Raw genomic sequence first — 26,105 nt, 5'->3', positions numbered from 1 at the left:
TCATCGAACAGTACCATAGAAATATTTCTCTTTCTCGGTGTATCCATTTCCATTGGGGAATTTCTCGAAGAATTTTCATTACATGATCAAAGGCATCCCCTACGTCACCTCCAAACCCCCAAACACCACCCCATTCCTCCCCATAAGAACCACCATGATAACGTGCAATTAATTCCGCGTGCCCTCCGAGCCACCTCAAGCTAAAGTTCATAATGAAATTTCATAACCCACCAGAAGGCACCCCCGCCTTTATCAACCCCCATTCTCCGCCTAAAAACAAAGTCCCTAGAAAAACCGCCCCCGAATAGAAAAAAATTATAAATATACGCCCTTAAACTCTCAAGAGAAAATTCCCGACTCGTGGGGGAGGAAGTCCTCTCTCGGCAATTAATATCCGTGCCATTTCTTTGCCCCCCAGCCCCACCCCCTGAAACCGCGAAAACCCGGAAGCCAAGAGAGGGAAAGAAAGAAAGAGACCGACAGGAAGAGAAAGAGTCAAGGCTCGTAAATCCAGCTTCCGGGTCACTCGATTCCTCACGGGGTCCTCGTTCGTCCTGAAGCTTTTCGTTCCCCTCCACCCTTGACCCACCCCCACGCCCCCGGAGCAATTAAAAAGCCCATTGAAATGGTTAGCGAGAAGTCGCAAAGTCCCGATCGCCGACACGTACCGAACTTAACGACTCCTTAGGGCGGAACGAGGGGGTCGATTTAACGGCGGGGTGAAATTCCGCCGTTAATTCGACCTCCCTCCACCCCTAAAGAGTGCGTACGGCCAATGGGCCGGCGACTTTCACCCTCGGGGAGAGGAACAAATCCGACGTCTCGAACTGGCCGAGGAACTTCCCCGTTAAACGGATCTTACTAATTGGCACAGACCCCCCGTCGTTACTCGAAATTACTCAAACCGGGGGAAAAACGGAACGACGCAAGTTCGCCGTTTAACGGCCCCGTTTCGTGGCCCTCTTCGGCGCGGTGACGTTTTTAACGCAAAGTGGACTCTCGCGGCTTTCGACCCCCTCGACGAGAAGTGGACGCTGCAGTCGACGCCCTAGAGGGTGAGAAAATTCCGTCCACTCGTTGGGGTGGTTTTTTGTACCTCCGACATTTTTATTCCAGAGGTGGGGTCAAACGAGATTCGATATCGATAGTGTATGAAAAAGCTGCGGAAGAAATCGAGGGTTATTGGTGGACCTTTGTTGCACCCTGAGAAATGGCATTCGATTAACCAACGAAATTTTTACAGTTAATTATTTGTACTGACAAAATCTCTCTTTGGATCGATAAATGATTTTCACTTGGTGGGTAAGCACGTGGTCGGAGGAGTTGCGATGCCGATTTATCGCGGCCGATTTTCCAGCCGGAAAAGCGGACGCCCCGCCAAGGCGTCGGGGCGTCGGGGCGTCGGTTGGAGGGAGGGACGCGCCAGGGTCTCCCGTCGACGAGATTATTTCCCTCGGAGCACACCCGGGAACCCCGAGACCCCCGACGTCCTCGCGGCACCTCGTTTCGCCTGACAAACGGCGGCGTCGCGCCCGACGCCGCGACGCCCCCACGATTTTCCCCTCGATCGGCCGGCCACGAGTCTCCCCGCGCGGGACGCGCGACGTCGACCCGAGACGTCTTTCGAAAAAAAAATATATATATATATGTTACCGTGAATGACCGAAATTGGAGAATGTCGACTTTCACCGGTGAATGTCAACAGATACCAAATACGTCGGTGAAAGATCGAATGTTTCATTACATTGTTGTACATTCGGACCCTCTCCAGTGTGTGTCAACATCACACACCGGTGAATGTCAACATTTACCGGTGTAAGTCAGAAATAAGGGTATTTAGCAAATATTTCGAAAATACACGAAGCGACTATGTGAATGTTGACATTCACCGGTGAAAGTCGACATTATCCAGATTCCGGTGTTTCACTGTAACATATGTATCACGTCCCGAGGTCTAATGCTTTCCCTCCAGGAGTGGAAAATGTCCATCCTCGGAGTGAGAGAAGAAAAGTCCTATTTGAAGATAGAGTCTTAATGCTCGCGAATCGCTCGCGAGGCTGACAATTGAAACAAAGTGCAATTCAAAAAATAATGGTAAAAGGTCCTATCACGGAAAAAAGAAATGAAGAGGGGTCTTATCGCGTCTCATGCGAACGATGTCGGAACCTTCGTGCGAGGTTGAAATGTGAAAGAAAAGTGCAATTCAAAAAGAGGTAAAAGGTCCTATCGTGATGAAAAAAAAAATGAAGAGGGGTCTTATCACGTCTCATGCGAACGATATCGCGCGAGGTTGAAAAGTGAAAGAAAAGTGCAATTCAAAAAGAGGTAAAAGGTCCTATCGTGAGGAAAAAAAAATGAAGAGGGGTCTTATCACGTCTCATGAGAGCGTCGGAACGTTCGCTCGCGAATCGCTGGCGAATCGCGCGAGTGCTCGCCGTATACGTCGACGCGAAATTGGCCGGAGCAACGACGGGTCGTTTGACGTTAATGTATACGACGTCGTTTACGAGAGATTCGGCCGACACGCGAATGCCCCGGGTAATAGAAAAGGAGGTAGGCTGTCGGCATCCTCGCGGAGGAAAAAAATAAGGGTCGTCCCGTAAGTGCCTCCTGCGAAGGGTCCGGGAATATCGGGAATATCGGGAATATCAGGAATATCGGGAATATCGGCGATATCGGCCGCGTAAACGGTCCCTCTATCAGTACGGCGTATGGCGCACTCGGATGCACCGAGACTCTCCTTCGAGTAAATACTAAGGACCCGACAAATCGGAGGACTCGTTTCTGCTGCCAACTCGATTCTAGCTGGAAAACTCCCCAAACTGGGTGGAGAACAACGGAAATCCCAGATAATATCTCAGGAAAAAAGCATGGCAGAATATAACATAACTTTCGTGATGCTTAAGGCGGGACGAAAGCCTCCGAGATGCGTCTATGAAACTTTATTCATAAATATTGTTGACCCATCTGATTGGAGTGAGGCGGCCTGAAGAACATTTGAGCAACATTTGGCCATGGACAATGCGAGGCACTCTTTCTCGAAGGAGTGTCCTGCACGTGGTTAGAAAATAGCTAGAGAAAAGACTCGAAATTTATGACCCCGATTAGGGGGGTTCTTCAAAGTGGCCACTTCAGGGTCTGCCATGGCGACGCATTTCCAAAAGGGTATCTTATGGCTACCAGACATCGCGAACTTTCTCCAGGATTCGAGGAAGTCTGTGCCGACCTGGGAAAACGAACCTTTGGGAAATGCTGTCCTAAAGTCAGCCAATCAGGGCTCAGCATCCCAAGTGCATCCCTTCCTAGCTTTCGACAGAGGAGAGGGAAGAAAGTGCATCGCGAATGCAACTTTCCACTTTTTTGACATTAGACTCTCAACTAGGACTTTGAACCATTCGGATGTTTTGTCTCCGCACTGGGACTTAGTGCGTAACCCGGACACGCGATTGTACCGCGAATTCATATTGACAAATTGTATTCTCTATCCGTTATTTTATCAGTACAATAAATTGTTATTGTTGTGTTTTCCTTTAAATTAGTGCGTGGTGCAAATTCAACGTACCCTGAATTTACCCGCCAGGAACTTAACTCAGCGCTCACTTTAAACGGCGCAAACAAATATTTTATTCTGTTTTTATAAAAATGAGATTTCACAGGCGTCGGAACTTCCCTCAGAGCCCTTATATGTAAGTTATGAAAATTCAAAGGATTCGGAACACTCAGTTAGAAGAGGTTTGACAAGCAAACTCCGTTTCACGTCGCCTTAAGGCGGGGACTGGATTAAATTTTCTGCCAGATTGTGGATTCAAAGGGGGACGAAATGTTAATCCGCAGTTAAGTGCTGGAAATCCAAACCTCGTCTCATGGGGTTGAACGCGATTCGTCGCTCGAGAGGAACCCAAATGCAATTGGGTGCAACTTGCATCTCGCGAGACTGCCACCGGATACACGTGGGAAAATTAACACAGGATATGTGGTTAACGTATACCCGGTTTAATCCGCAAGATGGGCCTAAAAGCAGGTCCAAGACAGGATCCTGGGAGTCGAATCGCGGAGCCAGGTCGAGTCCCGAGGGAGCAATCCCCGGGTGGCTCCTGTAAAGCCTGCGCCAAAGACCAAGGATTAAGGTGAAGTGAAACATCCTTCAAATCAGTCGATTCGAATACAACACTTTTTTTTAAGGGCATTAGACCAAACTGTCCGAAACTTTGAAACATCACTCCCGATCATCTAAGAATTGTCCTGACACATTGAAAATTTGGATTTTTCAAAAAAATTTTTTAACTCATTCCAGAGCAGAACCAAAATGGCGTCGAGCTCTGATATTTCGATCAATATACAATTATCGAAGGCTCTGATATGAGAAAAGAAAGGGTCTGGACAATTTTGCGAGAATGTAGAACACTCTGGTAATCGATAAACTCGCATTTTAACGGGATAAAGGCAAAAAAAGTGTTGTATGCGCTTCTTTGCTAAAACGATGGGAATACGAGGTCTCGGAGTGAAAATTTAATTGACCTGAAAATCACAGATGGCGCAGGCGGTCCCTCGGCAGTCAATTAGGGCCTCAGAAACCACGAATCCAGGGCATTTCTGGAGTTTTACTTCGATTTCTTTATAATTATTGTACGAAAACGACAGGTGGAGTACGCCATTTGGTACAATACCCAATATAATTCGACCCAGCTGTCAATATAAAAACGAACGTCGGCGACGTAGGCATTTAGAAAAATCTTCTTTACCGACGTTGATCAAGTTCCTCGACATGTTTCACTTCACCTTAAAGAGCCATGAAGCTCATTCTCGACCCTGATCGGCATCATCGATCAGCATCTTGGAAAAAAATCTGAAAAGCGATTCCGATCTCAAGGAAGCGACCTGGAGGCGAATCCTTTGAAACCCGAGTCCGGAAATCCAGGACCAAGAAGGGCAATGATGCTCACGTAACGCCGATTGGCACCATCTTCAAGGTACCACGAAGATGCCGGATACCTAAAGGATTCCCGAGGGATTGAAAAACCTCCCAGAAATTCCCCGCCCTCTTCGGGGTATCCCGAAGTGCCCCGACCGGGTGGTTTCAATTTCCTATCCTATCCTAGTTGTGGCCCGGAATCGCGTCGAGGTCCTCCGGGAGCCGTTCCTAATGGGAAACCGGGTTCCCTCGGGAGAGGGTGCCTCCCCCAGGGCGACATATCTGGGAGCTCTACCACTTTGAGTCGCTGCCAACTCGATTCTTACATGCGCGAGTGCTGGGGGTGCCTCGGTGGTTGGGGAAGGGTTGCAGGGTCACAGGGCGAAGAGGAAGGAAAAGGACTCCCCTCGGGATCAGGAAGTGCCAAGGTGGGGAAGTCGCAGTGCCAGAAGGTGCCTTATCGTCCAGATCGTCGAGATGGTGCTCCCTTCGGAATTGGAGCACGCCTGTCTATTTCATATCAGCCAGACATTTTTTTTCTAGACATTTTCGGCATTTTTTAAAGATATCCAGACAATTATTTCAAATTATTTCAAATTATTTCGCTACAGGGATAATGTCTGGACATCAAAGCAGTACTCTTCAGGTGTAAGGCACCTTTTAATCGAAACTGAATTGCCCCATTCCAAACGCAAACTTAATCTAACAAGGAAGGTACCTGAGGTGTCCCCCTCCGATTTTGTTCATTTTTAAATATGTTATAGAGGACTAAAATCTAAGGGACCCGTGTTTTTTTTTATCGGCGGATAAACACTTTCAGGGGGTGAAATCAGGCTTCAAGGTTGGCCGTGCAAGGGGGTGAGTTGTCTGTTTCATATATAGGCACTCGACCGATTTTCATGAAACAACCGTCAAAATGTAGGGAATGAAGAATTATGAAACATGCAGTTGGAATTATTAGAAAAAATTCATTTTTAAGGGGTGAGCCACCCTTTTGAATACTTCTTTTACCCATTACGCGAGCAGTAATTGCTCTATCCAAATGAAACTTGGTTAATTTATAAACCAGAACACTACAAAAAAAGTTTCAATTGGATAGAATAATTACTGCTCGCTTAAGGGGTAAAAGAAGTATTCAAAGGGGTGGCTCACCCCTTAAAAATGAATTTTTTCGAAAAATTCCAAATGCATGCTTCATAATTCTTCATTCCCTACATTTTGACGGTTGTTTCATGAAAATCGGTCGAGTGCTTTTATATGAAACAGCCAACTCACCCCCTTGCACGACCAACCTTGAAGCCTGATTTTACCCCCTAAAAGTGTTTATCCGCCGATAAAAAAAAACACGGGTCCCTTAGATTTCAGTCCTCTATAACATATTTAAAAATGAACAAAATCGGAGGGGGACACCTCAGGTACCTTCCTTGTAAGTGGTGCTCTTCAGGTATCAGACGCCAGAGCAAACCGCGCAAAAAAGTTCCATCTCATCCGCACTTTCAGCGTCTCCAGTAGTTTCCTATACATTAAATGTGTTAATTGCAAGTGCGAGACTTAAGTTGCCTAACTAAAGGCTGAGAGCAACTCTTCGGGTTTAATTTGAGGAGCGCACCTCTTCAGGTGCGTGCTCGTAAATCACGTGGAAAGTCTTAAATCCCGGTCTTAAAATTCCGTCCGGTCGAGTAACGACTCCTCCCTACGTTTCGGTAATACCAATGGAAAGTATTATGTACGAAGAATGCCCACAGGCTGCATAATAAACGGAAACATGGCTCGTTTGCATGCACGGGGTCGATTCCCATCTCAGGTGCGAAGTCGAGGTTAAAAATGGGGAGAACGGCGGAAAGGACCGTCCCGTTTATTAAAATTGCAAATATCTATCAAGTTTGCACTCGTAAATTCTGCGCGCGTGGCGACTCCTGGGGGAGGGCCTACCCTGGCCAATCAAAATTTCACGGTCTCGCCGATCCCCCGGGGCAAAAACGCAAATCCGAAATGCCACCCCGGGGAATACTAAGGATACACGCCATGTTATCAACCGAAATGCCCACAAATATTGACTTTTAAAATCAGGAGGTATTTATCTTATATTTTATTTCCTATGGATTCTCACGTTTAATTGGGAATTATTGGTTAACCCATTCGACGCATCGACTCGAAAATAGTAACACCGAAAATATTGGATTTCAAAATCAAATGATACTTTGTTTTCATTTTTTTTTTTGCTATTTCGTAGGGATTCTCATTTTTAATTGCGTATTCCTGGTTAACTCTTTCGGCGTATCGAGTCGAAAATGATAACCGAAACGCCCGAAAATATTAGATTTCAAAATCAAATGGTATTTCTTTTTTTACATGTTATTTCGTAGGGATTCTCATTTTTAATTGCCAATTCTTGATTAACTCATTAGGCACGTCGACTCCATCTAATCCGTAGTTTCTAGGATAAAGGATTAACTGTGGAGAATTAAAAAAAAAACGGTAAGAATTGATAAAAGTCGATAAAATGACGGCAATTAAACAAGCAGACACCCATCAGCATCGTCCGTATAAATAATTTTTAATTGCGAATTCTTGGTTAACTCATTAGACGCGTCGACTCCATGTAATCCGTAGTTTCTAGGATAAAGGATTAACTCTGGATAATTAAAAAAAAAAAACGGTAAGAATTGATAAAAGTCGATAAAATGACGGCAATTAAACTAGCAGACACCCATAAACATCATCCGTATAAATTCTGAAGGCCTCATGAAGTGAAACTTTCGCGTCGAATGAAACATTAAAAAAAAAATGGCCAATCCCGAAACAAAGGAAACCCGAATCGAAAGAATCGCCTTAATGTCGCATAAAGTGGCGAATAAACGGAACCTCCCTTAAAATACGAGAAAAAACCCGTCCAGAAATTCGCGGTTGAAATTAACTCGGGGGCGCAAGTTAAACAACTGTTTAAGCCCCCCTAAATATGCATCAGACCTGCACTCGTAAATTCGCGGGGGGTCCCGCGGGATATAAGGGACGAGTCGGGGTTTCATGGCCGCGGTTTCCGCGTCCGCACCCGCGGGACCCGCGGAGGAATCCGGGATACGACGTCCAGAGCTCTACGAGAGTTCATTCCCGTTTCATCCCCTATTCATAAGAGGGGGTCCGAAAGCTGCGCCCCAAAACGTGGCCCTTCCCCTTCGCGACCCCAAACATGTCGAGGACAAGTCAGAAATTCACCCCGTAGAGGGGCGAAGTAATTTCGCCCCAAAAGGGGTGAGGACCCACCCCTTGTCAGGCATATTTGTCAGGTGTTGATTAATCGAAAGAGCCCCCCAAATAATTCCGACAACGTGTTTCGGCATCCCCGATTTTCGGGGGATGAAGAAAATCCACGGCGTAAAGACGAGATTTTCCAGAAGAGGAAAACTGGGGAATTTAAGATGAAATACCTCGAAGATTTTTCTTAAATATGAATTTTTTAAAATATTGGAAAAATTCAGACGGGGGGCATCGAACATACGTTGGAGTATTCCTATTGATACGAAGTGAAATAACCAAAGCGAGGCGCATCACACGTGGGGAAAATTCCCCCCTCGTATCATGCGTCCGATTTTCCACCTCCGGATATTAAAACTTAAACCGGAAGTCGCGTACTTTCCACGGGGAGATTTTTTAAATCCCGCCACTTAGACCACGCGAAATAACGAATTTGCGAGCATCTCGGAGGAAATTACCCCTCGTCGAGGATGCAGGGGATGCTGCGGCGACTTTGACGCCATCGAGGTCGGATATGACCCGGGGAAAAAAATTAAAATCGATCTCGAGCCCAATTACAATCGATCTCAGATCCCGGCTCATTTCCCGGGAAACTCCTGGCCTCGTTTTTCGCAGCAGTGTTTTACAAGCTTCGTCCTCCATATCGGCCGCGATTAAAACGGGAAATTATTCCGACCTCGAGGAACACAAAACGCAATTACGGCCGCGTCATTTAACGCGACGGGATCTCCTTTCCGGAAGGCGATTCGCGTCGAATTTTCCCGGGTAGATAGGAAAGAAAAAAAAAGATGAATCCAATTTTCGCCCTTTGGTTCCTCAGTAAATACACGGCGTACTTGTCAGCCCTCTATCCAGCATCGTATATCGTCGCATTTCAGCGCCAAATTAAAATTTTAATACAGGCAGCTCTCGCTTTTTGCATAAATTAATTGGTTCCCGTCAGTGAATCTCGAATTCGGAAAACTTCCCCGCGCAGGATTTAAAATTGAAATTCCCCCAGGAACAACAGAAACAGAAATTCGTAATATATTCCGCGATTTGGAATAAAAATCGCAAGGTGGAAAATTCCTAAAGATGAAAATTCTTAAAGCGACTAACTGCCTGCATTTTGTACATCATTTCATGAAATCTCTGAATTAACATAGCAAAAAAAAAATATTAGCAAGCTGACAAATGACTCGCGAAATTACTCCTTACCTAAAAAATAGCAGAACGCGTCATTTCCTCGTCTCGCACCCGCAGAAAAAGAATTCCCGGTCGTAACAACAAATTTTATAAATGTAAAACTTGATCAGCAACGTCTTTCGTTAAAACTGCAAATGTCTTTCTACCCATGTCCCAAAGGAAACATAAAAAAAAAATTGAAAATTAAACAAACTATCGGTAGATCCCAGGTAGGTTTCGCGACAATTCCGCAATCGATTCTTAATCACGCGACGCGGTTTAACGATCCCCGGAAAAAATCCAGGATTGCGGAAAAAGTCGGCAATCCACGTCATAGCACCCCCTGGGAGGCCGGGGGTTGATTTAACCCCCGGATTTTTCTTTTCGTTAAAAGTGCATATCTTTCTTCCCATGTCTCAAAGGAAACGTTTTAAAAAAAAATTGTAAATTAAACAAACTATCGGTAGATCCCAGGTAGGTTTCGCGACAATTCCGCAATCGATTCTTAATCACGCGACGCTGTTTAACGATCCCCGGGAAAAATCCAGGATTGCGGAAAAAGGCGGCAATCCACGTCATAGCACCCCCTGGGAAGCCGGGGGTTGATTTAACCCCCGGATTCTTCTTCTTCGTTAAAAGTGAATATCTTTCTTCCCATGTCCCAAAGGAAACATAAAAAAAAATATTATAAATTAAACAAACTATCGGTAGATATCTCAGGTAGGTTTCGCGACAATTCCGCAATCGATTCTTAATCACGCGGCGCGGTTTAACGATCCCCGGGAAAAATCCAGGATTGCGGAAAAAGTCGGCAATCCACGTCATAACACCCCCTGGGAGGCCGGGGGTTGATTTAACCCCCGGATTCTTCCTTTCGTTAAAAATGCAAATGTCTTTCTACCCATGTCCCAAAGGAAACGTAGTAAAAAAAAAAAAATTGTAAATTAAACAAACTATCGGTAGATATCTGAGGTAGGTTTCGCGACAATTCCGCAATCGATTCTTAATCACGCGACGCGGTTTAACGATCCCCGGGAAAAATCCAGGATTGCAGAAAAAGTCGGCAATCCACGTCATAACACCCCCTGGGAGGCCGGGGGTTGATTTAACCCCCGGATTCTTCTTTTGCGAGGTCCAAAGGCCAAAGGGACTCGGCGTGCTCTGGGGGGTCCGTAAAGCATCGAGTCTTCCTCTCTTTCCGGCTTTGTGTCTTTTGTTCGGCGCTCTCGACGAGCCTCCGAGTCGCGCGCTTTGACAGCCGAGGCGCGACTCGGCCTCTTTCAGACATTCAGACATTCAGACCTCCACGACCCCCGCGATAGGCGCCGTATGCGCGAACGGATCTCGCGGCTGAATCGGGTTAGGCTGTGGCCGACCTCGACCCGATGTGGCCGGGAATCCGCTTTCTCCGGGCGTGGGAAGAAGGAGACCTCGCGACCGATCTGTGTCCCGTTCGCCGACTCGGGTCGGAAACTCCGACTAAAGACCGACTTTGACTTTGCTCCTCCATCCGGCGATGATGTGAGAATACACATTTTTTTTTATGTCATCGCTTGACGCGTTGATTTGGTCGAAATGTCTTACATGAAAATTCTGAGAGATATTGACGGAAAAGGAACGACTTTGATTTTGCTCCTCGAAATGGTGATGATGGGAAAATACATATATTTTATGTCATGGTTTGACGAGTTGATTTGGTCGAAATGTCTTGCGACATGATGATTCTGAGAGATATTCACGGGCAAGGAATGACTTTGACTTTATCTCTCGAAATGGTGATAATGGGAGAATACATATATTTTATGTTATTGCTAGATGCGTTGATTTGGTCGAAATGTCTTGCGACATGATGATTCTGAGAGATATTCACGGGCAAGGAATGACTTTGACTTTATCAATCGAAATGGTGATGATGTGAAAATACATATTTTTTATGTCATCGCTTGACGTGTTGATTTGGCCGAAATGTCTTACATGAAGATTCTGAGAGATATTGACGGCCAAGGAACGATTTTGATTTTGCTCCTCCATCCGGCGATGATGTGAGAATACACATATTTTTTATGTCATCGCTAGATGCATTGATTTGACCGAAATAATGTCTTGCGACATGAAAATTCTGAGAGATATTGACGGTCAAGGAACGACTTCGATTTTGCTCCTCGAGATGGTGATGATGTGAGAATAAATATATTTTATATCATCGCTTGTCGCGTTGATTTGGCCGAAATGTCTTGCGACATGATGATTCTGAGAGATATTGACGGTCAAGGAACAACTTTCACTTTACCTCTCGAAATGATGATAATGTGAGAATACATATATTTGATATCATCGCTGGATGCGTTGACTTTATCGACATGAAGATTCTGAGAGATATCGACGGCCAAGGAACGACTTTGACTTTGCGAAATCGCGAGAATCACGTGGCGCAAGATCCGAATTATGTGACGGACACTTAGGTATGATTGGAGAGCACTCGCCCGTCTTGATAAACCCCGAAGGAGGCCCGGAGTCTCGCCTCCAATTTTTCCGAGCGATATGGCATTGCCCGGTCCGACGCTTTCCGAACTTCCGATGCCGAGCGGTCGATGGGACGTGAGATCGACCCCACGTGGCGGGTCGAGGGGAGTTTTTCGATTTTTCCCTCTTTTCCATTTCTATTTTTTTTTTTTTTCACTTTCTACATCATTAGGTATTAATGGAGCGACGTACATTGTCACGTTTTGTTCGATCGCGCGCCCCCGTAAAGTGCATACCTACGTACAGGTGCATACGTTAAGGCCTTAACAAACCCCACATATATAAAAAAAAAACCAATATAACAGAAAATCGGGCCACATAAAATTGAATACATTGTTGTAGTAATTTGACTAAGAAAAATCCCTGCAAATGATATCAAGCCTATTTTCGGGGACTTCTTCTCCTCGCTGAATACAATCACATTTTTACATTACTTACGTCAAACCCGAGGCTTAAGGTGAAGTGAAACATCCTTCAAATCAGTCGATTCGAATACAACACTTTTTTTTAAGGGTATTAGACCAAACTGTCCGAAACTTTGACACGTCACTCCTGATCATCTAAGAATTCTCCTGACACATTGAAAATTTGGATTTTTCCAAAAAATTTTTTAACTCAGTCCAGACCAGAACCAAAATGGCGTCGAGCTCTCATATTTCGATCGATATACAATTATCGAAGGCTCTGATATGAGAATCGAAAGCGTCAGGACAATTTTACGACAATTTAGAACACTCTGGTAATCTATATACTCGCATTTGAACGGGATAAAGGCAAAAAAAGTGTTGTATGCGCTTCTTTGCTAAAACGATGGTAATACGAGGTCTCGGAGTGAAAATTTAATTGACCTGGAAATCACAGATGGCGCAGAGGGTCCCTCCGCAGTCAATTAGGGCCCCAGAAACCACGAATCCAGAGGATTTCTGGAGTTTTACTTCGATTTCTGTATAATTATTGTACGAAAACGACAGGTGAAATATGCCATTTGGTACAATACACAATATAATTCGACCCAGCTGTCAATATAAAAACGAACGTCGGCAACTTAGGCATTTAGAAAAATCTTCTCTATCGACGTTGATCAAGTTCCTCGACGTGTTTCACATCACCTTAAGTATTACCCGAGAAGGACGTACCACCTCCTTGGGGGATTCCGCATAATTTAACGCAACGTGGACAAGTTTGTTTTCGGGGGAAAAATCCGTGCCCCTTTTCGCGCGCCGTTTCGCGGATAAGTCGGAAAAGTCGGAAAGTCGGACGGCGACCTCGGGGTTCTCCCCTTTCCATTTTCCTTCTTTTTCCTCCCTGGGGGAGCGGTCTGCGCGTGATTATTTAACGTCTAGGGAAAGGGCGAGAGAGTGCATTTTTAGGCGGAGATTCCCAGACCGGGTCCGGAACGACTGCGAGAGGATTTCCTCCGTGATTTCCCTCTCTCTCTCGGACCCGAAAGCTCCGTCACCTGTTCGAGGACCCGTGCGAATTTATGCCCACTTCCCATGACATCCAGAATCCCCCGGAAAGCCCCCTCGAGACCAAAATTAAATCGGCACGACCGTCATCAAGATTCCTAATATCGCGGATAAAGAGATAGGTGCGGCTGAAGGTCGATTTTTAATTAAAAACTATTAAAGATCACTTACGATAATAACTAGCCACTGTCACCGCGCCGATAAGAGGAAAAGAACTTGAAAATCCACGTTTAAAAAAATAATACCAACTATCCTCATTATCGATCGATCAATGGCGATCATCGGAAGAGGCTAGAAAAGAGCAACAAATGTCATCCGATAATCATTTCAATTTTTTTCTATTCAGCGGCATGGTCGCACCACGTGGGTACCGTAGAGCGATAGGGTGGGGATAATTTTCTTAATTGTTACAATCGAGGAATCCCGATAACGAGTTGGCCATTATCCGCGCAATTTTCACGACGGCTTGAGCGAGGAATTTTATTCATCTTGGGGAAACAAATTGGCAACAAGAGGGTGGGCATTTTTCCCGTTTATTTCCTTCGACCGTGCCAAAAGTAGTCCTGCCAGGTTAACAGACGTCCCGCGTATTCCTCGGGCTCGAAAGTCTTATTTCGCGCGCGTTCAATGGCACAATGGCCTTCCGGGCGTAGCTCCGTGAATGCGAGCCGTAACGCGGTTAGCGGCCGCGCCTTTATTCGCCGCCGCTCGTGCGAGCCGAAGCCGACCAACGCTCCATTCGCGCCATACTCTGTCCCGGGTCGATCGACCCTCGAGTATCGATATCGCGAGGGAGTCACCCAACCCGCCCTCGACCCTGGTATGCCTAAATAATTAGTACGTCATTTTTTTACATTTTTTATATTTTTTCACATTTTTGCCCAGTTCGTCACATATACTGACCTAGCCTAACTAACGAAGTCTTACTCCCACTACATCTAATTTTTCTTTGGATTTTTTCCAACCCGGGTCGATCGACCCTCGAGTATCGATATCGCGAGGGAGTCACTCCACCCGCCCTCGACCCTGGTATGCCTAAACAATTAGTACCACGTCATTTTTTATATTTTTTTTTCAATTATTTTCACATTTTTTCCCAGTTCGTCACATACTAACGAAACCTTACTCCCACTACATCTAATTTTTCTTTGGACTTTTTCCAACCCGGATCGATCGACCCTCGAGTATCGATATCGCGAGGGAGTCACCCCACCCGCCCTCGACCCTGGTACGCCTAAACAATTAGTACGTCATTTTTTTATATTTTTTCACATTTTGTCACATTTTTTCCCAGTTCGTCACATACTAACGAAGTCTTACTCCCACTACATCTAATTTTTCTTTAGACTTTTTCCAAACTTCCCCCAGGTCGATCGACTCGCCCTCGACCCTGATATACCTATAGATTTGATAACGCATAATTTTTATTTATCAATTTCGCATGCTAAAGTTCACGGTATGAACTGGAGAATCGAATCCCCTAACTAGAGGACTGTTTCAGTGCAGTGATTTCATCGATTCCGCCCAGAGAAAAATAAATGCGTCATTAAACCAAAGAAATATTTCGTCCATTCGAAGAATAACTGGCTCAAGTAAACTAGATGCAACATTCCCTCGGAATCGTGACAATTTATTTTCAGCTCGTTTCGAGTGAAATCATTATTCTTCGAATAATGAAAATATTTACAATTTATTTTCAGCTCGTTTCGAGTGAAATCATTATTCTTCGAATTCTGAAAATATTTACAATTTATTTTCAGCTCGTTTCGAGTGAAATCATTATTCTTCGAATTCTGAAAATATTTCTCTAGTACCATTTCTTCGTTTCGACGAACGATTTTCCTCGGTGAAGAAATTGAGTGATATGCGCAGTCAAGGCGCGAGACGAAAAAGGAGGTCGAAAAAAAAAACGAAAGGAGGGGAAAGAGAAAATGATGAGAACGTGAAAGAGAGAGTGCAAGCATTCGTCAACTTACGCTCATGTCCAGGCCTCCCTCCGTCATGTCGGATGGCTCCGAGCACGTGGTCTCGTCTTCTTCCGCACGGTTTCCCCTTTTCGAACCAACAAATTCAATCCATTAATCGTCCCTAGGCGGGGATACGTTCGATAAGGTTTGCGTGGAATCTGTTAACCGGCAGGAGTTTTCGTTTAAACGAGGCCAAAGAGGGAAAACCGGGAAAAGGCACCCGGACGACGCTCTTTCACTCCGGCTGACTTTGACGAAGACGCATCACCGCGAGCCTAGACCTGACATTACCTATTCACAGGTGTACTCTAACAATTCCCACGAAAATAAATAAAAAAAAAAAAGAAAAACGCGACCCCGTATTTATTACTAGCTTTCCACATCCGGAAAAGGTCGATATTCCGGATAGAACACGTGACTAAAGAGCAGTCAACTCGGCAGAGTCTCGCGGCGAAATTGAACGCGTTTCTTCGAAATTATCACGATTTATTTCAATTAAAATAACAATTCCGTCAATTAGCAAATGTTTCCCACCATTCGAAGAAATATTTCTCCGGTTCGATGGATACTTTTCTTCATTTTTTCATCGGTGTACGAGGCAGGACCGTACGCGCCTACAGTCATTTTATTGGCAATCCATAAAAACAAGAAACACGCGAAAAATTTCGTAAAAATGGAAAATCGATGGAAATTGTCGCTCCAAATTTTTCAAGCGGACCAGCTGGGGCCGTTTTTATTCCGTCCCTCTTTTTATAACCACAACTTGTATTTTATTTTTTTTTCTCGCGATTTTTTATATTTATTTTAGTTGACGTGCATATCGTCATATCATACTTGGATAAACCCACGTGGCGAAGGCTCGTCGAGGTCGAGGCTTATTAATAATAATTCTTGCCGTTTCCCAGCCGATCGGCGGGCGCAAACTAAGCGTGACGAACTCCACTTTGCGGGTGTAACGCTATATCTCGTTGCATTATGCGGTAATGTACCCGGCAACGAGCGGAGGGAAATCCCTCCCCACGGGGGGGGTGAAGTCGGCCCAGTATTCGAAACCACCGATTCCCGAGAAATTCCTAGGGAAAATTGCCGATTGCCAATTTTTCCACACTGCGGCGGAAATCTAAACTGAATAAAAAAAAAACAAACAAAAAAAGCAGCGTTGATAATCGATGAAGAGAAAAAAAATAGGAGAAAAAAAGAGCCGATCGACTGATTGCGACAACAAGATCCTGCGAGGTTGTGAAATACCATTGGAAATGGAAGGTGTTAAGGTGAAGTGAAACACGTCGAGGAACTTGATCAACGTCGATAAAGAAGATTTTTCTAAATGCCTACGTTGCCGACGTTGGTTTTTATATTGACAGCTGGGTCGAATTATATTGGGTATTGTACCAAATAGCATACTCCACCTGTCGTTTTCGTACAATAATTATAAAGAAATCGAAGTAAAACTCCAGAAATCCTCTGGTTTCATGTCTTCTGAGGCCCTAATTGACTGCAGAGGAACCCCCTGCGCCATTTGTGATTTTCAGGTCAATTAAATTTTCACTCCGAGACCTCGGATTCCCATCATTTTGGCATAGAAGAGCATACAACACTTTTTTTGCCTTTATCCCGTTGAAATGCGAGTTTATCGATTACCAGAGTGTTCTAAATTGTCGTAAAATTGTCCTGACCCTTTCGATTCTCATATCAGAGCCCTCAATAATTATATATTGATCGAAACACGAGAGCTCGACGCCATTTTGGTTCTGGTCTGGGCTGATTTAAAAAATTGTGTAAAAAAATCCAAACTTTGAATGTCAGGACAATTTTTAGATGATCAGGAGTGATGTGTCAAAGTTTCGGACAGTTTGGTCGAATACCCTTAAAAAAAAGTGTTGTATTCGAATCGACTGATTTGAAAGGGGGTTTCACTTCACCTTAAAGGTTGGACCCCTCGTTTGAAATTTCTCACGAAAAAACGGAGCGATGGTCGAGCCGGTGTCTCGAGATGCAAACCTGCCGGCGAGGGGTACGAAATTTTTTCCCGAAGGAAAACCGAGCGGCACCCCGACGCCCCCGCAGAAGACGGCAAACTTCGCCTGGCATTGTCCTTCGTTTCGCGTCGAGGCAGCAAATACCGGGAGAAACGTCGAGGGCAAAAACGATTGCGCGAGCCGGGCGCAAACAGTTTCTTCGCGGCATCCGAACTCGGCTAAACTATCGCTCGCCCCCCCGCGAAGAAGTTCGTCGGACGGGCGAAACTTCGCAAACGACTCTTCCCGGAGGTCTAGGGCGCGAGGGTCGAAGGATTTCCCCCCGGGAATTCGGGAAATTCGGGAAACTCGAGAGACTCGAGGAAATCGGCAAATCTGTGAGATATGAGAAATATGGAGATTCGGGAAACTGGAGGAAATCCCGCCGGTGGGGGAGACAGCGAAATTTTAGGAAACTCGGATATTGAGGAAAATCCAGGAATTTAAGGGAGGTATCGCTTATCGAGGAAAAATTGAGGAAAATCGGAATTCGCCGTCCGAGTGCTAAGGAGGAACGAAGCTTCGCCATAAAAAAAAGGAGACTCACGCCTTGCGCACGCCGGTCGAGGTTGACTTTAAAAAAAGGTGGACAAGTCTTCGAAATCGGGTTAAGGTTGCGTGCAGTACTCCGTAAGACCAGGCTGAAGTACGAAATGAAGTTACAGTACCGAGGTCTCGTTGAACCCTCGGAAAAAATATTTCGCCACCCTGCCAAAGTAGAAAGAAAAAAATGAATTTCCTCCCTAGGTGTCCTCGCCACTGTGTCAAACAATTTCGCTGCAGTATTCGGAAGGCCTTGACACCTATGAAACTTCAATTTTTTTTTTTCAAACTCCTTTATAGACACTTACGAAATTCATTACAATAAAAATTGACTTCTCATATTAATATCGAATAAATCTGAATAATCCCGGTAATAAAAAAAAAATTTTTTCAACCTCCTTTATAGATACTTACGAAATTCATTACAACAAAAATTGACTTCTCATATTAATATCGAATAAATCAAATTAATCCCGGTAATGAAAAAAAAAATTCCTGCGAGTTCCTCAGATAACAGGAGACTCTCTGAAGGATATAAAAAATAAACGTGTCTCCGAAAAAGGCCTCGATTTTGATTTAAAGATGAAAAATATGTCTTCGGGCTGTCTGCCCGAGCACCCGGTACGCGTGTCTGGGAACATAAACCCAGGGATTTCCTCCATGACAGCGTCCCCTGGCATCGGGAAAACTAGACGAGGCGGTAATTACCACATTTCGCGATAATCCCGGGGGAGATTGCAAAATATCGCGTGTGCGAATGTCGCGGGTGCGCGATGAGGGATAATCGAAAAGCCCGCCATATGAATAGACACACCGGTACACGGGGAAATGAATTAATCCAGGGGGTAGAACTTTGATATATCGCGGCCGAGTTTTCCGAGCAATGCGGATATCCTCCCGCCCTGATAAAAACATTATATCTTCGAACGGAGTTAAAGAAACCGCGGCATAAAATCGAAGAAATAGTCGTCACCTAATAAAAAATAAATAAATCAATAGGAAAAAATTCCAAAAATCCAGGAATGGATAAAAAAAATCTCTTCTTCCTCGTGGTGGAAATAGTTATAAATAAGGAAAATCTTCGAACGGAGTTAAAGAAACCGCGACATAAAATCGAAGAAATAGTCGTTACCAAACAAAAAATAAATAAATCAATAGGAAAAAATTCAAAAAATCCAGGAATGAATAAAAAAAATCTCTTCTTCCTCGTGGTGGAAATAGATATAAATAAGGAAAATCTTCGAACGGAGTTAAAGAAACCGCGGCATAAAATCGAAGAAATAGTCGTGACCGAAGAAAAAATAAATAAATCAATAGGGAAAAATTCCAAAAATCCAGGAATGGATAAAAGAAATCTTCGAACGGAGTTAAAGAAACCGCGACATAAAATCGAAGAAATAGTCGTCACCTAACAAAAAATAAATAAATCAATAGGGAAAAATTCCAAAAATCCAGGAACGAATCAAAGAAATCTCTTCTTCCTCATGGTGGAAATAATGAAACCGCGGCATAAAATCGAAGAAATAGTCGTCACCTAACAAAAAATAAATAAATCAATAGGGAAAAATTCCAAAAATCCAGGAACGGATCAAAGAAATCTCTTCTTCCTCGTGGTGGAAATAGAAATAAATAAGGAAAATATCGAAAATCGAGGGACCCCTTTCGCCTCCCTATTCTTCCTTGAATATGGAAATCAGAGCCTCGAGGAAGCGCGAAGACGAGTCCTCGTTTAATTATTGCATTACACGGCAATCCCGGGAGAAATGGCCTGCACGACATCGCGTGCAGGCCGAATCTCGATCTTCTCGCTTCGGGATGCTGCAGTTTCCAGGAGACGTGGAACTCGCGTGCAATCCCGGAAAGGAGTTGCGATTATAGAGATATCCTCCCCGTGATCCAGGATACAAGGATTCGCGAGGACTCGCGTGCATCCCGCAGGACTCTCGGACGATTCCTCCTGATTCTAATCAACGGGCAGAAATTCAATTTCCGGACTCCTCGAAACAACTTGAAAAATCGAACAATAAAAGATAACATATCTCAGGATTTATTTCGATCCTTCCCATTCCCGTGTCATGGTCCTTGAGAAATGATACGGTACAGCTCTGCCGCGTGTATAAAATTGCAACAAAAAGAAAAGATACATATACGTTCATAAAATTAGCTACAAAAAAATAATCGCGATAACAAAACGATCGCCTCCCACCGGATCAATTTGAATTTCATGTACCCAACTATAAAATTAGCTAAAAAAAAAAAATAATCGCAATAACAAAACGATCGCCTCCCACCGGATCAATTTGAATTTCATGTACCCAACTATAAAATTATCTAAAAAAAAAAAAAAAATCGCAATAACAAAAAGATCGCCTCCCACCGGATCAATTTGAATTTCATGTACCCAACTTTGTCTACGATCCGAGGTACGTCCAACCTCATCTCCGAGTTCCTGATACAGCGAGGTCCTACATGTACACATTTTCCCCGACAATCGGAACGGCGCGAGTACTCTGTATGTCGTGAAAAATAAACACGAGGTAAAAGTCGAACAAAGAGCAAAGAACAACGGGCTGGCACGTTGCAAAAGTAAATACTCGGGGGCGTTTCCATATTTCTCCGTCTTTTTTTTTTTTTTCTGGTTTTTTCTCGTCATCTCCCCCTATTCGCTCTCGCGTCCGTTAACGCCGAACGGGCCAAACGTTTTTCCCTTTAATCCGAATGTACTCTGCTATTTAACCGTCAAATATTTGCCGTCTCGCGTTGCGCAAAACGATACACACTTCCATGACCCGTTCGCGAGTACAACGCGTGCAAAAGGGGGGGGAGGGGCGAGGAAACAATCGTTAGGGGGGAGAAAAAATATTTCCCCTCCGGCCCCGACCCTCCTCAATAATCGATTCCACTTCTCGATCCTGAGGGATACTATCGAAACGTCAAAACCTCGCAATTACGAATCCTCCTAAAACACAAAAAGCCTCGACTTGCCGAGCGGTTATCGGCATTGCGATAAAGAGAGCCAACCTCGTGGCAATCGTCGCACTCGAGATAAAGAGTGTTTAACGAGCGATTAGCGGCCTCGCCTAAGTAGGGGAGACGGTAAATCAGCCTAACATTTGCATAATCCATCTACGACGAGGCATACGAGTAAAGCTGTGTCTTTTCCTTGTATTCAATCTTTCCATCACTTCTCGGCTCTGTTAAAAGTATGAAAATGGTACTTCGCTGATACGCGTAATCGACTAGAAAAAAGGGACGAGGGACATCGGTTCAAGGAACCGTGATAAATGATATGAGGAGTATCCAGCAATAACGCCGGTATGATTAACCCCTTAACGCACAGATTTTTTGAAAAAAATCGGCCGAAAAAAATCCATTTTTTGTATGTAAAAAAAAACAGGAACATTGTCTTGGCAAAAAAAAATAAAATTCTCGATTATATTCGAGGGTGAAGAATTATAGCATAAAATACAACGCTGCTCGGATTATCTCGAGTGTGCACAGTTTGGCCTGTTTAGCGCACTTGAATTAACTGGAGCGCACAAAAATAAAAATATATGTAATTAATATACAATAAAAAATACCACTGTAATTAATATACAATAAAAATACCACTGCAATTAATATACAATAAAAAATACCACTGTAATTAATATACAATAAAAATACCACTGCAATTAATATACAATAAAAAATATCACTGTAATTAATATACCATAAAAATACAATAAAAATATATGTAATTAAAAATCAAGGATCTCATCCTTTCGCAAACAACTCGAAGACCCGGACGAGGGACGTTAAGGGAATCGGGGGAGATTACATCGCGAGTACCGGAAGGCAATAAAATCGGTCTGCTCGAAATTTCCACTTTATACCCCGCCGTAAAATTGCTCCACCGTCGCCGGGACAAGTGGCCGTCGGATTGTCGACCAAAAACCATACGTAAGAAAAGTCACCCACATACGGCATGACCCTGTAGATGGATTCCCGACAAAGGGCGGTTTTTGCTCCCCCCGCGGTACAAATTGCGTCGTTACCGCGCAATTTCCCGGAGTCCATATCCCGTTTCTCACTGGAAAGTCATTAGGGCGAGCGGAGTGACTCGGGCATAATATTCCTCCGATGGGAGTTTCGGTACCGCCATAAGGAGACGATATCCCATAAAGATTTTTTTTAACCCTTTAACTACGCGGAGATGTCCACCAGTACCCCCAGAACAAGGATGACATCGGACCAAGGACACACACTGTTAATTCAAAGAATTAATATTCGACCGATATACACTGGAATAAATTGCACGTAACATTTATTTGGAATTGCGACAATTTATCCGAGACTAATAATCATCCTTGGAACTCACAAGATATTTCTTTGGCTCTATTCAAATATTTCTTTGGTCCAAGGACATTTCCTTTTTTTTATCTCAGGGTACGGATAATTCGGCTGTGCTATTTTATATGAACATTCGTTGATTTGTTTCTTTGAGAAGATGGAAATGCACGGGCCACTATAGTGGCGCTTCGTAACTAAAGGGTTAAAAATAAAGCGACCGCGTGCCGGAAGTGAAACTTCTTTTTCTACTTCCTCGGGTGACAAGAATCGACCGAGAGAATAACGCGCCAACGAAACGTTTAATACTGACACAGGGTAAATACAAATAGCAATTAATTGTAAGAAAAGGTATACAAATAAATGTCTTTTTCTTCCATTTCTTGAAACCTTGGGTAAAAGAAATAAGGAAAAAAAATTTACCTGACGGGAATTAGTACAGATATTACTTTCCTCATTTTAATATATTTACAGATGTAGAACATATAAACAAATTCCTTAGTCCAAGTGAATCGTGTAATGACGAAACGGTACATTAAAGGCCGGTTGCTCCAAACTCGAATTAAAACCCTTAATCAAAGATTACTTAACGCGCGGTTAGAGTTAATCCCTGGATTTAGGAAGGTTACCTAACGGCGGATATTAACCTTCGATTATCACAATTCCTTTGAGTGCATAATTTCCCTAATCCGGGATTAACAGATCCTGGTTTAAGGAACATCCCGGTAATCGCGGTTGATGTAACCGACCCTTATCGGTAATGTCGGAAAACATCAAAGTAAGTCAAAAAGTATCGACAACCAAAACTTGGCAAAATTACCTGACTTCATTGTTTCCATGAAATTACTCGCTATTACATAGGTACGGTTTTGCAAAATAGACAAATAGACTTTTACAATATTTCGTCGTTTCGACATACATAGAACGACCCTTTGAAAAGTCCTTAAAAAAAATTCCCTCCAGGCAAACGATAACCGACAATTTTCCCCCGCCCGGCGGGAAAAGCTTCGGTGAAAGTCGAGGGCAGAATGGAAAGAGAAAAAACCCGCCGCGAGAGTGAGGTTAAGGCGAACCAGAAAAAGAAAGAGCGCCGGCCAGTGACCGAGCACCGGATTCTCTCCTCGGAGGCTGCAGGTCAAAATACTAAAGAAAACTTACCCAGTGGAAACTCCTTCGAGATCGCACTTATCCCTCAGCGTCAATCTCGACTGGCCCTCGGAACGTTTATTTCATAAATAAACCTTCTTCACGCCCAGATCCAACGTGGAACGATCGAAAAAAAACCGGGCGAAAACACTCCACGACGTCGGCGACAGGTTCGAACCGGCAAAGCGCGAACTAGGCGGTCACGTGACCGGCTGGCGCGACGCGATTGGTCGAGCGCGAGTCGGCGGCAGCCAATCGCGGCGCGGCGAGCACGGGTCGCCGGGAGTCGGTACTCCGGGCTAGGCAGGCGCGCGCACTCGGTCCGCCACGCTCGGCGGTCGACGGGGAACTGACCCGAGCCGGCTCGCGAGCGCCGAGCGCCGCTGAGCCGCTGCGCCGCGCCGCCGGATTTGGCGGGGCGCAGATTCTGGAACCAAGACGAAACGCGGGACGCGGGGGGAAGAATAAATCGGGCAGTCGTACGTACCTGTTGAATGCCTAGACGCCACTCGGCGCCGGCGACGCCGCTCTTCGATCGACCGGGGAAAATCCCTCGTGAAATCTTTAATCCCGACGTTATTGTCCAGAGCATCTATTCTTTAAGGCGACGTGAAAGTGGCCGCAGATATCAAACACATGACATAAAATTTCATGTTATATAAATAATTTTTTCATTTCTTAGATTTTTTTTTAATTGACATTTCATGGGGGTCGGGACCTTCCTTATTACCTTCATATGTGCCCATAATTATGAAAGTGGTCTAAGTCATATATTTTTTGTTTCGAAATTACATTGAATTAATTTCGTTTGAAATAATATGGCGTGAAATAACTGATAAACTCATTTTTTTTTTAATTTTGACTTAGACCACTTTCATAATTATGGGCACAGTGCCCATAATTAATAGAATTAATTTCGTTTGAAATAATATGGCGTGAAATAACTGATAAACTCATTTTTTTTTAAATTTCGACTTAGACCACTTTCATAATTATGGGCACAGTGCCCTGCGGAATTGCAAAGCGTCGGGAAAGAGGGGTAGGAAAACGTATCGATTGAAAACGAGGAGCGATTAAATGGAAAGCGGAAAGAAAAAATGCGAGGAAGCGAACACGCGCAAGGATCCTCGCAAGAGCGTCTCCGGGCAAGGATTCCCCTCGTTAAGGGTGTCACTCGAGAGGTTGGGCTACGGAGCGAAGGAACCTAATGGCGGTTCCGGCACCATCCTCCTGGTAATGGCCTCGTTCTTTCGGAAGCAGATTAAAGGAGCCCCGAGAAAAGGACGACGGAAAGTCCGAGCGGTCGCATCGATCTCTTCACGGATTTCCTACCGAGCTCCTTCTCTCTCTAGACCTCCGGTGCAACCTCACCTTCCAGAGGCCTTGAACGACGTGTTACCTCTCCGTCGAGGAAATGAAAGTGGACGGCCTTGATAATATAATGGGGGACGTCGATCCGCCCGTTTGGCGAATCGATGAGGCCCTTCGATTACGCTTCATCGATCCGCAACGTTCAAGAAAATCTCCGGTTAATGTTACTAGGTGCCCCTTTTTAAAAGATGTCTAGGTATTAAGGCGAAGTGAAACCCCCTTCAAATCAGTCGATTCGAATACAACACTTTTTTTTAAGGGTATTAGACCAAACTGTCCGAAACTTTGACACATCACTTCTGATCGTCTAAGAATTGTCCTGACACTGATTCAAAATTTGGATTTTTTAACCAAATTTTTTAACTCAGCCCAGACCAGAACCAAAATGGCGTCGAGCTCTCATATTTCGATCAATATACAATTATCAAAGGCTCTGATATGAGAATCGAAAGGGTCAGGACAATTTTACGAGAATTTAGAACACTCTGGTAATCGATAAACTCGCATTTGAACAGGATAAAGGCAAAAAAGTGTTGTATGCGCTTCTATGCTAAAACGATGGGAATACGAGGTCTCGGAGTGAAAATTTAATTGACCTGGAAATCACAGATGGCGCAGGGGGTCCCTCTGCAGTCAATTAGGGCCCCAGAAAGCTTGAATCCAGAGGATTTCTGGAGTTTCACTTCGATTTCTTTATAATTATTGTACGAAAACGACAGGTGGAATATGCCATTTGGTACAAAATTCAATGTAATTCGACCCAGCTGTCAATATAAAAACGAACGTCGGCAACGGAGGCATTTAGAAGAATCTTCTTTATCGACGTTGATCAAGTTCCTTGACGTGTTTCACTTGACCTTAAGACTGCATGGTTTGTGTGGTACGTTTGATGGTCGGTGGAGTGTATCGTTTCCGTATAGGGCTACGTTTTTTAGCGAAGGGGGGTCGAATCAAGAACCACCATTGGATTTTTTTTTATTCCATGTACCTTAGAATTTCAAATTAAATGTTGTGAACTCAAGAAATTTTCTTTTTTTTTTCAATCGTTGTGTTCTTCAAGTAGTTCATGGGAGATGGGATTTCCTTTAGACCCGTCGAGTCGCAAATTCGGGACTCACCAGGACAGTGTCCTTATTGGAAACCAATTAAGTAAACACAACCATCGAGGTTCTCCCTTCTACGAGGAAACTGGGGTGTTTGCCCTGCGCGATGAAATTTCCCGAGCATTAATGGAGAGCTCCTCTTGGGGGACATAATTCCTACGACTTCGGCAGATGTTACCGCGGCCGTCCGACCGGAAGAGCCCAAATGGGCTCCAGGATTGCACGGGGGACCAGACTTCTTCGATTTTACCGCAATTTCTCCTGGATCCTCCGACAAAGGAGCCTCATCGAGGCCCCCGGAAACG

General features: G+C 44.3%; 1 protein-coding gene across 1 annotated transcript in view; it reads right to left on the bottom strand.

Annotated features, from left to right (window-relative positions):
- The window catches only part of LOC105700093 (venom dipeptidyl peptidase 4), a 236,569-nt gene extending 212,915 nt beyond the window's left edge, over positions 1-23,654 (bottom strand). The window contains exon 1 of the mRNA XM_023433347.1: positions 23,339-23,654. The gene's annotated coding sequence lies outside the window, so the exon portion shown is untranslated. The remainder of the gene's footprint in view (positions 1-23,338) is intronic.
- Between the last annotated feature and the right edge of the window lie 2,451 nt (positions 23,655-26,105).

This window comes from Orussus abietinus, unplaced genomic scaffold (genome assembly GCF_000612105.2).
Source record: "Orussus abietinus isolate OABI.00-Male unplaced genomic scaffold, Oabi_2.0 scaffold113, whole genome shotgun sequence".
Taxonomy (NCBI): domain Eukaryota; kingdom Metazoa; phylum Arthropoda; class Insecta; order Hymenoptera; family Orussidae; genus Orussus; species Orussus abietinus.
This window is presented reverse-complemented; position numbering and strand designations above follow the sequence as displayed.